This window comes from Rhinolophus sinicus, linkage group LG17, assembly GCF_036562045.2.
Source record: "Rhinolophus sinicus isolate RSC01 linkage group LG17, ASM3656204v1, whole genome shotgun sequence".
Lineage (NCBI taxonomy): Eukaryota > Metazoa > Chordata > Mammalia > Chiroptera > Rhinolophidae > Rhinolophus > Rhinolophus sinicus.
In genome coordinates this window covers 15,972,494-15,985,272 of record NC_133766.1, presented here as the reverse complement: position 1 = coordinate 15,985,272, position 12,779 = coordinate 15,972,494, and the positions used below count along the sequence as shown (strand labels likewise).

General features: G+C 48.1%; 1 long non-coding RNA gene across 13 annotated transcripts in view; it reads right to left on the bottom strand.

Moving 5' to 3' along the window:
- LOC109450593 (uncharacterized) overlaps positions 1 to 12,779 on the bottom strand; it is a 209,518-nt gene that overhangs the window by 196,345 nt on the left and 394 nt on the right. For 2 of the 13 annotated variants that reach the window (XR_012492957.1, XR_012492954.1), the window contains exon 1: positions 8,474 to 12,569. The exons of 1 other annotated variant lie outside the window; for it this stretch is intronic. This is a non-coding gene — a long non-coding RNA (uncharacterized LOC109450593). Of the gene's footprint in view, positions 1 to 8,473; positions 12,570 to 12,779 lie in introns of those variants that run through there. 10 more of the 13 variants (XR_012492956.1, XR_012492958.1, XR_012492949.1 and 7 more) reach the window with 8 other exon arrangements.

The window sequence follows — 12,779 nt, the reverse complement described above, 5'->3', positions numbered from 1 at the left end:
TGGGTGATTTGGGGAAAAAAGAAATGTCACTCAATTAATGTTTGTTGAAAAGGGTGTCACAGATCATTGGCAGAATTTCCACTCATTGGCAACTCCCCCAAACAGCCAAAGATTAATTGAGTACCCAGACTACGGACTCCTATGAGGAGAGGAGAATAACATGGTGATTACAGAGGCTGAGCTGGGGAACCAACAGAAGTGTTAACTGGACGAACCATCTTCAACATACAGGAACAACATTACTGATACCCTCGCAGCAAAACAAGAGAGTGTTGTTTTTTTTTTCCTGTGATAGAGATGGATTCTTATCAAGTTACACTGTCATACCTCATTCCTTTTGTGTCTAAAAGAACACATTTTTTTTCAAGTGGCTTACACAGATAAAATAAGAATCAAAGTTCATTCATTGGCATATGTTCATGACCTACAACTTGACCTTAGGAAAAATTCAAATCACACTTAATATACTAATTTTTCTCATCTAGTAGTATAACTACAAGCACATGGTAACACACTAAGTGCTGTACAGAACAACAACAACAAAGCAAAACAAAACAAAAAATTAAAATTAAAATAAAAAATTAAGGCCTACCAAAGCCCCCTTCCTAAAAATTTGCTTCTGTAAAATGTAAAAAAGGACTGGATCCACCAGAAGTATCAAAATCAAATATTTATTAATCTTTTAATTTCTAATGTAACATTCAAAGCTTATTTTCATGCTTTGGTAAGGCTGTATGGTTCCTTATCACTTACAAAGCATTACTGCTTTTATCACAAATTCAAGAGGAGCTAATACTGAGGAATGAGGAACGGGAACATCTACAAACACTGGGAATAACTACAAACTAAGATGAGCAAGGCCCGGCAGAGAATATAATGGTCCTCTGGGAAGAATAAAATAGTAACAATCACAACACATCTGGGGTTCGATTCAAACTGACCTAGAACCAGAAGGGGTCTTCAAGTTGTTCTGCACACAACACATAAAGAGAGAGAGAGAAAGAGAGAGAGAGAAATTTCCAAAAGTGAAATTTCCAGAAGTTATCAAAGGAGTTAACCTAAGGAAAGATTTCAGTGGCAGGCATAGGAATGAGCACCCCTTTTATGATGATCGCTGAGTTGGATCTACGGCAGCCTAAATAGATCTTTCTATCGAAAGGTTCCATCTAACCGCCTCCCCCCCCACTACCCCTACCCAAACAGGGTTCTTGAAGGTGTCAGCAGGATTTGGTTGACTGGACCATTAATGGAGCTTCGGTTAATTATTGACTGATTAGGGGTTTACCTTATCTTTCCATCAGGAGCTGGCTCAAGACTTAACGGTAAGTAATTTTGAGCCAGGGTGAACCTACCCACATGCTTTTTTTCTTCTTCTCCTTTGGGTCACTAGCTTGTCCTTCCCGATAATTCACGTTCAGGTCAGAATGGTCAGTCCTTACAGTGCTTGAGAGTCCTCAAAAGGACTGGCAATGAGAGGGGTCAGGTTCATGGTGAGAAGTGCCCAGAGATGGAGACCTAGAAAAGAGGTGCCCTTTCGCAGAACTTTGCTTATTGGTCCAGATTTTCCCAAGAAATCCCTGGCAGGAGAAAAGCAATGACTTTTTGTCTCTAAAAGTGTGGTGATGCCTGAGGGTAAGAATCAGCCCCTCACCCTGCAAGGCAGCCTCTCTGCTGAAGGCCTCTTGGCAAAGCCAGGGAAGCAATGCAGGCAGCTCAGGCCCAGCTGCCCCAGATAAGAGGTGGCCCGTGTTAATGTACAGGCTTCCTCTGCACCTCAGCAGGGCCTTCCTTTTCTAAACAGTCTCCCTTTAATGTTGGCGAATGTTGTTTTTCCATTGACTCAACATCTCGTCTCTGGTGGTAAGCCAGTGGGGAAAGTTGGAGCGGAGGAGGGAGGAGGACGGTGGGAGAGAGCGATGCCAAAGCAAAAGAGAAAGGGACAGTCAGCCACATTTCCAAACAAGCGAGACACCTGCTTTGGAAAGACAGCGACCAAGCCCAAAATTCTTGTTTCCTCTTCATTTAGATCGGCCTTTTGTTCCCTGCATGTCTGTGTTCACTGGCCCTGGGCCCCCTCTCCACGACATTGCCCCCTTCACCAGGAGCGAATTCCACATGCAAACCACCAGCATGAGGGGTTCGTAACTTTTCTCCAGGAATTGAACTGTCTTATCTGAAGGAAAGAAAGAATACGAGAGTTATTGGAGTTCATTAAAAAGGAAAAAGAAATTCTAGGAAAGAGATGAAAGAGAAAGTGGGAAGAAAGAAGGAAATTAGAGAGGAAAACAGAAGAGAGGAAACAGGCACGTAAGAAAAGAAATAGAGGTGTAGACGTGAAAAGCAAAAAGAGAGTAAGAGAGGATAAAACAAAAACAAAAATGAAAAGAAAAGGAGAAAGACTGCAGAAAAATGAAATCTGAAATAACAGTGTTTCGCCAGAAGCTTAGTTTTTCAAGCCACAGGACAGACCGAGGGTTAAGGATGGAGAACAGTCCCACCCGGGCTTCTTTGGGCAAGGCCGGGTCAAGGGGCACCTTCAAAACCAAATCTTGATTAGAGCCAGCTAAATGTTTTGACTTGAAGGAGACATGAGGGATTAGAAAGCAAAATAGAGCAGCATGGGTAAGAAAGAAACAGGAAAAGAAAGAAAATTTGAAAGAAAAAAAACACAAAAAACTCATGGGCGACACAAAAGGAATGATAGAAAACACTTCTGAATCAGCTAGTCATCTACTAACAAGCTGCAAAGATTCCCCATGACAAGTTGTCACATTAGTTTAGTGAAACTGAAGCAGTACTTATCCTCTTTCCTGTGCTTAATCTCTCCCTGCGTGCCACAAAAACATGCTACCACGTTTAATAGGATTAGTTTCCTTCACTTTCTCCCCCCACCCCTCTTATTTTTTTTTTTTTTTACAATTCTATTTTCAGCAATACAGGGATCCTTGAATTCATCTGACTTCCTGCAGTGCAGAGCAAAACCTGGCATGTGTGGGTTTTACCCTTTAAAGACTATATTTGAATCTGAAAACAATGTAATTTGATTATTTTGTACCTTTCTCCCCAGTGAATTATATTCTCCTCCTGGAAATCTCCACAGTGTGGAGGGGAGGGGAGGAGGTATTGATGGTAAAAGGATCAAGACAGAACCAGGGCTGGGAAAAAGCTGACAATGCCCAATGCCCTAGAAGAAATTTTTCTGGCTCTGACCGCAGGTAAACCTGGGTTCCAACTCCAACTGCTACTGACTGGCTTTGTGGTCTTGAGCAAGTGATGAAATCTTCCCCAACCTCCATGAACTCATCCATACAATTGGGGTAATTGTTATTAGGGATCCTGGGAGAACTAAACTTAACATACTTCATGTCTTCACTTTTTCTCATATTTCATTACTGAGATCAATGTCTTGCAATCCATCGTGCATTTAAGGTCACTGTGTTTTCCTTTTCTCACAAAGGCCATTTTCAAATTGATGGTGTGTCTTATAATCTGTGGTATTGTGGAATTAATGGAAGTGCCAAGGACAAAGCATCTGGCATAGTTCTGACATAGGAAATGCTCAATAAATGCTAGGATGATCTATCATTGTTTACGAAGGGGACCAAAGTTTTGTCACTCTGACGCTGCTTTTTGGGATGTTGATTTTCAGCTGGCTATTAAACAAATACTCAGAAAGAAACCTTGATCCTTCCCTCTTTCCTGCTCAAGACATTCAGCCAGAAAACCCTGCTTCAGGAAGGAAATCTTAGGATGTTGGCCTTAGCCTGAATTAAGTTTGAATTAAGTTTGGTTAATAAGGGGGCTGCAGGCCTGGCCTGTTAGCTAGATACCCACCAGGCCCATTGTTTCTGGGTTGCCTCGCCAGCATTTGCCTGCCAAGTGTGTTCCACTTTTCCTCAACTACCTGCAAATTGCCCATTCTCACTTCTGAAATATTTTCTCCTTTGTCCCAATGTCATATATACCCAATGTTGTCTCACATTCTTTGGACTTTTCACGCTTATGCGAATTCCCGGTATGTGAATTAAAATTTTGATTTTCTCCTGTTAATCTGTCTCTGTTAATTTATTAGCCCAGCTAGAAAAACTTAGACGGTAGGAGGAAAAATATTATTATTATTTTTTTTAGCCCCCTCACTTATCACTATGCCTGGTTGCCTCCTTCCCTATTCTCACCTGAAAGACCACTTTGGAATATTGAGAAAAGAGAACGTGTTGACACTTTGGCCCCTCACCCAGATCCTCCTAGATTAGTGCTCCAAATTGAGGTTTCAGAAACCTGACTAAATCAAACACAGATAATAACTATCCAATGCGTTGGCTAAGAACAAAAACTTCCAGTCCACTCTGCTCTCTCAACAGGGTCACCAACTGCCATGCTTTGCAGTGTCTTGCAAACAGTAATCATGTGTAGAACTGAATTACTCCAATGTCTGAGACAAACTTTGGGTCATGCCATTCCGCCCTCTCCCCACTGCCCTCTAGGCACCACCACTAGAAGACTGGCATTGAGGATATGAAGGGGTGAACTCATTTTATGCCTGAGGGAAAAGAATGGGACCTCAGGGGACCTCAGAGTCAGGGAGCAACACTGCAGCTGGGGTGGGGATGGAAGCAATGAGGGGCTGGGAGGAGGAAGCTGGCCACCTTTGTGGAGCCTGGGGAGGCACTGCAGGGAGAGGCCCTGCGGGGTGGGGGTACACAGGAAGGGCTGGCCTCAATCAGAGAGGGGAGCAGTGGGCAGCCTAGAAGGCATTGAGGCCCACTTCCTCAGGCAGGCCTCAGGGCCCCCTTTTCTTCCCCACCATCGGGAGAGACCCGATGTCCTGTCAGAGAGGCTGCAGCAGCAAGGTGAGGTCCCAGACCTTCCTGCCCACTTGGGATTAGCTAGCATGCAAGCCTCTTCAAAGTCTAGGTACATACTTTCCCCAATCGAATTCTCACCCCAGCACTCTCCCCCTAACTTTGCTCCCTTGCCCCCCCAAACTACATGCTACCCCCACCACCCCTCTCACCTTCTGCAGGACACCCACTCCCCCCACCTCCACCCCCTCACCTATGCATACTCTCGCCTCACCCCCACCCATCACCCCCACACACACTCCCTTCTGAACCCTGTTCTCCCATGCCCCCACACCTTCCCACTGCTCCAACATACTCTGTCCCCCACCCGCAATGTTCACCTCTCAGGCTCTGCCCTGCCCCTCCCCCACACGTGTAGGCAGAAGTGTTCCCTCCACCTTGAGGGTGCTTGGGAGTAAGAAACCAGAAATTGTCACCTGTCTCCCTACAGCTTGACTCCAGATGAGTGTTTCTCTGTAGTTGTCTGGAAGTCCTTTGTTTTGTCTCCTAGAGTCACAGACACACACCTCCCAGCCCTACAGAAAGAGTAGCCAGAGAGCAGGAAGCCAGAGAGCAGGAAGCTCCCCACCTGCCCAAAGAAATCCACAAACCTGCAGAGGATAGGCACCTGTGGGGATGAAAGGGCTGTCCTTCATTCAGGCCTGCTCACAACCCCTGCGTTCATTCACTAGGGGCTGGGCCTATGGATGCCCCAAGCTGGTAATGTCTTCCTTCCCCACCAATACACCATGATTACTTATCTTCAGCCCTCTGAGGATACCAGCAAAACACCTTCCTTGGGATGTTTAATTAGCCACTTACAGCACTCCCAGCCATCTCCATTCTAACACTGTCAGCCTTCTTGATCTGTTCTCTGCTGGTTCAGCCCATTCCATTTCTCTGGCTTTCCTCGCTCACACTACTACAGAGTCACAGCCAGAGATGGCACCTTTCGGCCTAGCTTTCTTTGACTTCTCACAGCTGTCTTTGGCTGGGCCCTCTTCTCTTAATTACCTTGGGGTGAGTCTGTAGTCATTTGTTGAGTGTTGCGTTTTACGTACTGTGTTTCCCCCAAAATAAGACCAGGTGTTATAATAATTTTTGCTCCAAAAGATGCATTAGGGCGTATTTTCAGGGGATGTTTTATTTTTTCATGTACAGCAATCTACATTTATTCAAATACAGTCATGCCATCTTTTTCTGGAACATCGTCATAACATACTAAATGCATCTGTCTGGCTGATGATCTTAACTGGGGCTTATTTTCGGGGCAGGTCTTATTTTCGGGGGGAAATGGTAGATTTGGGGGAGTTGTTCATTCAAACATGTAAAAACGTAAGGATAGATGATAAACATTTGTTACGTAGGAATGTTGACCTTCTTTTCCTTCTTGTTCGCTCATTGAACAGAACGTTTTGCCCTGTGTTTCACTGGTCTAATGGGTGGCTTCTACAAGAAAACTTTACCATCTATAAAGCAGGAAAAGTGAAAGGAAAGAGAGAGAGAATTTTAGAATGGTAAATGCCTCGGTCTGCCATTGGGCCTGATGGACATTTCTCGGTCCAAGAGCACAGGGCCTACCTTCCAAATATGCACCAATTCTAACTTATTTTTTGTGGACTAAAAGGTAGGGGAGGTGAGCATATAAAGTGCTCAAAGTAGCAACTATGCATGAGCTAAAATGTACATATCGAATAACAATCCAGTTAGCTTCACCAAAATATTGGGAGTAGGTCTGTATACAAGGAGTACAGGCCAGCCCAAGTACGTACAGCACACATCTGTAGACAAAATAGGTTAAGTTTATTGAGCACCAATCATGTGCTAAACAATCTTACTTATATAAAAGTCAAAAACTCTATGAGCTGGATATTATCCCCATTTAACAGATAAAAAGAACTGAGGCCCAGATAGATTAAACAACACACCCAAGGTCACAGAATCAGTAACTGGCTGAGCAGTAATTGGAAACACAGTATGACCCCCAGATTCCCAGTCCTTCAGCTGATTGCTTAGCAGAGGTGGGCCCAGGAATCTTTATTTTTTAAAAGCTCCCCTGGTGATTCTTGAGGATTAGCCAGGGCTTGGGAACGCTGCTCCACATCAAACCATCCCTCTATCCCTGTCACCAGCCTGCCTCTGAGCAGCCTTCTCCACGTTGGATAAAACATTTAAAACATATTTAAATAGCAATTTCGGAAAACTATGCAACATATGGATTTTCCTTTTGATCTCAAAATGATGACAAACAGACACTTAAATACTTCATAAAAGAAATATTACCAGAAAAATTATAGAAATCTGGCTTTCAACTTTGTCTTGCTCTAATTTAAACAAAATGCAACTTTCCAGAGTCACTCTCTCTCCCCCCAAATAAATCCAAAACTCAGAGCTTTCTTTTCTTTTCCCTCTTTGCCCGGCCTACACCTATTTATCTCTAATCTGTTGCTCATCCTGAATAAAAGCTTTGAAAGATAGACAGTAGGGATAACTTAAGTCGTATCCTCAAAACCCCTGAAAACAGAGACAGCATCACCTCCGAATGCACACCCTTGACTTGAAAGACCAAAGAAAGGGAAGCCGGGAATAACGGCCAAATATTCTTAGACTAATTAACAAAAGAAAAGGGGTGGGCAGAGGGGAGATGTCCATCCCTTAAAACGTCCCCGCCCCTCTTTCGGCCCCAGGAGAGCACCCCTCTCTCAAGTTGAGTGCGTCTACTGGCTGTGGGCACCACGGCCTAGGCAGCAACAGGCAGAGGGGAGGCCGCGGGTCAGCGCGGGTCGGGCCGCGTCGGATGTTCCCCAGCTCCGCGCCGCGCCCGGAGCAGGTGGCTGCCCCCTGTGCTGGGCGTGCGCCGAGCTCAGGCCAGGCGAGCGGAACTCTAGTCCCTGTGGCGGCCGGGGAGGAGGCAGGGGCCCCCGGGCGCTGGGCGCAGGACGGGCGACAGAGACCCCCAGGGCCGCCAGGGCAGGAGGGGCGTCCCCTCCGCTCCCCGCGCGGCGCCACCGCCGCAGCATCGCGCGTTCGCTCTCTCTGCGCCCAGAGGCCGCGACACCTATCGCGGGGCCGCGGCGAGGAAGGCAGGGCTGGCAGGAAGGAGGAGACCGGGAGGAAACCGCGGACAAGGCAGCCCCGCTCAGCCGAGGGCCAGGAGAGGAGACTCCCAGCCTTCCCGCCCACCCCGAAACTTTTCCAACACACGCAGGCGTATTCCTCACGGGTTTTGGCGGCCCCGGGTCGCCATCAGGGAGGAGGCTCGGCCAACAAACACGTCCCCCGGCACTCGTGCGGAGGTACACAGGCACACCGGGGGTGGGGGGACTGGGCCTCTGGGGGGGTGGGTAGGGCGTGAAGGCAGCAGGCGGCCACACAGCGGAAAGGGACGCCCCGTGTTCGAGGACCAGTGCTTAAAAACCTGCAAAAGCTCGGAAGTGTAGCGGTGCCCGAGGCTGTGCGTAACTTTGCCCACTGCGCCCCCGCGTGCAAAGGCGTCCCCGCGCACTCACACCCTCAACCCACCCCACTCCCCCTCGGCTCCTGCCGGAGCCTGCGGTGTATTTCAGCGACAGCGAGAGATATGCTAATTTGAGCCAAAGAGGGAGGGGTGTAAATTGCGTAAATTCCACTACCTGGCACCCCAGTTACCGAGGGAGAACGTCGCGTTCTCCCCGAAAGCGTCCCCTCCGCTTCCCTCTGCCTTTCGGTCTCCAGCTTCTTCACTACGGTGGACTCAAGAAGATAAAGCACAGCCAGATCGATGTGCAGTTTTTTTCCCCCCGAGATCACGACCTCTCCAAATCCTAGCCCTCAAAGAGCCAGGTGGGGTTGGAGAAAGACAAGTTATTTCGGGGGGCAACAGCACCCCTCGCAAGGCCAGAGCGCGGCCTTGGCGGGCGCCTCGCGGGGCTCCGCGCGGCCGGGCGGAGTGGCTGGATTATGTAAGTAACAGCCCTCCATGTGCTCACCACCATCTGTTAATATCTTGCTATTGGAAAGTTCGGTGCCTGAGGCAAAGCCAGGGTTGGCCGCGCGGAGCTCCCAGCCTTCTTTCTACTCCAGGATAAGGCACATAACCTCCTTTTGATTGTTTTCTCTCACTTTCATAAAATCAGGTAGTAGTGTGCCCGTTCACTTTCTGACAACCAACCCCCTCTCCCCGCAGGCGTGTGTTTGTGGGGGGGAAGAGTGATCTCCTTCGAGGTCACTTTTGGGTAATGAATCCTTTCGATGAACTGATTTCTTCACGACTATTCTGGGCTCCTTTAGGCATTGTGATGGACCCTTATTCGGCTGGGGGCTGTATTATTTTTTAAAAATGACTTTTTCTGCTAGCACCCTGACCCCAAATTCTTGTAAGGGTTAGATTTCTACTTCTTTGGCGTGATGCGCTTTTGTTTACTTTGAAAGCTGTTGGTTGAACAAACATCACTCTGGAGGCTTCTAAGCAGTGGGGTTCCCAGGAGAGAAACTCCGCAGCTGGCATTGCCACTGCTCTTGCGGTATTTCACTTTCTCCCGATTCAGACATTCAGACCAAATCCAAGTTGGGCTTGGCATCACACTGGGCACAGGGGCAGAGAGAGAGAGAGAGAGAGAGAGAGAGAGAGAGAGAGAGAGGAATATAGAGGTCAGTTAGTCTGTCTGCCTCTAGATAGCCTCAAGCAGGCCGGCCTGCACCCTCGAGTTGGTTTTTCTTTCTTTCTCTTCCCCTCTTTAGGGTGGTGGTTGGTGGTGTGTGTGTCCAGGCAGGATCTCCAGCATCCTTCTCCTGAATCCACGCCCACGTTTGTCTCGCAATTGGATCTGGTCGAAATTCCCAGAATTGGTTTGTTTAGGATCTGATGACGATTGTTTGCAAGGTTTTAAATTACTTATATGCAATCTTCCCTCTTACTCCCACTTAACGACTATAAGAAACAACAGGAGGGGGGAAATACATCGAAGAAATATCAAGGCAAAGTGTGTTTAACCCAGAAACAGATGCACAAGTGATTACTGCAAATTTAACTAAGAACACACACATCACCCTGCAGATAAATAAGTAAACGCAGCCTGCACGTTTGGATGGGGTTTGTTGACCTGTCAGAACTTGGGTTAACTTTTAAGTTATTGGGGTTGTGTTGGCAGTGGGTCGGAGAAAGGATTGACCCCTATGCTTGGCCGCTGGTTTCATAGATGGAGCCAATATCAAGGCGACTTGTCGTCTCCCGACTGACTGATCGCTTCTCCCCTATCAGAAAAACAAACCAGGAGTTGCCAGAGATAAGGGGCTCGGGCCTCACGCCTTGCTCCAGGGCAGCGTGAGACCCGGGAGAGCGCCGCGGCTCTGGCCAGAGAGGTGGCCAAGAGCCTGGCCTGTACGTGGCCCCGACGGTAGGGGACAGGACAAGGCTCTGAATAAGCAGCTCGCGGAGCTGGGCTGCGGACCGAGCTCGCTCGCCCAGCGTCGCACGCGCTCCTATTTCAACCAGCAGCTCCTGAGCCCTAAAGCGGGCTGCGAACTGCCACCGCCGAGCGTGGCGAGCCGCGAGCCTCCGCTGCTGAGGCTGGGGGTGGGGGCGCTTCCTTGTTGTCCAAACGGATTGCCCCGACTTCGATTCGGGCCTGCCTCTCCCGGGGAGTGAGAAAGGACTTACTGGGGCTTGCAGGTAACTTTTCCCGCCATCAGTTCCAGAGCGTAGTGTGTACAAAACGTGCATCGAGCGCTAGGTGCAATTGACAGAAACTTGTGGGCTGCAGTTCAAGCCATTCCTTTCAAAGTCCGAATGTTTTCTCTCTTTCAGCTTCCTTTCTTTCCCCTTCTCCCCCTCCTCCTCCCTTTTAAATGTCAAACTGAGCAGATGGTTTTAAGGTGTGGAGGACATAACATATTTACTCCTCCTAGTGTATGCCCGGGCTGGCTTTAACATAGGTACAAACTGGGAGACTTCAAGAAAATAACAGGAGGAAATAAGAAGAAAGGAAGTAGCCTTGATCCATTCGCGGAACCCAAATTCCCCTGTTCAATACACCCGCTTACCTCGAAAGGACCCGACCAATAGAAACAGTATTCCATCCTGCAGCTCATGGGCACGTTGATAGATTGTTTCTTTCTGAGCCTAAATTGTCACATCTCGGTTAGAACATTTGATACAATAGTCACTCACTGGAAGTGTGAGTGGTGTGTTTGCGTGAGTCTATGTTGTTTCAGTAACGGAGTGGAGGGAGTGTCCGAGGGCAGTGAAGGGGAAGAGGTGAAGGCTGGGGATGCTCAAGCAAGTCTCTTTTCTGATCTCAGACACCTAACCTGGCCGACCTGATTTTTCTTTTCAAAGTTTGAATTCCTTGCCAAAAGTTTCCTACTGGGTATAGACTTGGACATATTATCATCGCTATTCTTATTCAAAGAGAAGACTTCACAGTGTGATGAGTTTGAGGCTGCAATGGTAAATATCCTAGGAGAAGGGTGTGTGTAGTGTGTGTGTGTGTGTGTGTGTGTGTGTGTTGCAGAAGCCGGTGGTAATGTTCAGTCCTAGTACTTGTAACAAACCTCATAAACACCCTGTTGTCATGAGGCAACATCAACCTTTGATCTGATTAAATTCGAGGGACACACCAATACTATTTGCCCCATCCTACCTAAGAAAATGAGTCTCTAATCAACTAGATATGAATGTTTCTGCTTTGCAGCCCTTGCAAATCCTAGCTTTTATAGGACCTTTAAGTTATAAATGCTGTTGCTTTATTAAAAGCCGTTTATTGTGCCGGGAGAGAGAGAGAGAGAGACGTTGGAAGCGTTGGCCAGAGGCTGCCTCCTCAGCATTTGTAACTTGCAAACCCCGAAGACCTCATCAAGAGCCACATTATCTAAAGAAATCTTGCTGGTTATTTTTCATCCAGGAAATGTCAAACCAAAGTGAATTTTCTGTGGCTTTACGTTGAAGCCCGAAATTTAAGCGTTTGAAATTTCTTACCCAATAAATTTAAAGTTTGTTACCCAGGCGTCAAAACGATGTAAATCCTGTATGAAACCTCTCTTTTTGATTATTCTGGGGTGAGTGAGTGCGGGGTAATCGCGAGGTAACGTCTGTTAACATTTTCTTGAAGGCTGTTCTACCTACCGTCCAAATAACGTTGTTAGAAGTAACCACCGGCAAGGAGTCTTCTTCCTAATCATTTTGACGGGAGGTTGATTAGGACTTAGCCAAGGCTGGTCTTGTAATACCCGACGCAACAGAGCCGGTGTGAAACCTCTGGCACCTCTTAGTTTAATCCCAAACCTACCTGTATTTTATTGTCCACCTCCCCTTTACAAAGAAGCAACAGTGACGTGTATTCTTGACACTACCTATAATCATTTTAAAAGTGGAATGATTTGAGGCTCCCCACTCCCTCCCCCTACACCACGCCACCCCTAAAACCGCCAACTTCTCCAGTATACTTTTCCGTGCCTTCCTTCACCCAAATCCGAGGAGCGCTCAGTCACTCGGCCACTGGGCGAACTCGATCAGCTGTATCTGGGAAATGAAGGGGGGGGGGGAGAGGACCTGCGTCCTGGAAGAGCGAGTGTGAGCCGAGCGCCGCTCGCGCCGTCGCCCGCTTGGGGTAGTGCCCCGCAGATGGCTCGTTCCGGCCCCGAAGCGGCGATCCAGTGGCCCCGACGCAGTGGCGGGGCGGGGTGGGGGTGGGGGCCGGGGATGGAGGCGGGGGAGGGGGAGCGCGGGGCCCCTCTCCCCTCCTCTTTTCCCAGCCCCTCACCCCCCCACCCCTTTTATATATATTTTTTTCCTCCCAAGTTCTCTTGCCTCGCAATCCCCCCTTGAATCCGAAGGCGCCTCGCGATTGGGTGCTGAGACCGGGTACGTCAGTCAGACTGTGACGTGCAGTCTTCCTGTTTCCTTCAGCTGTGTCTTAAAGTAAATCTTGTTGTGGAGCGCAGCCCGCAGCTGAGGGAGCG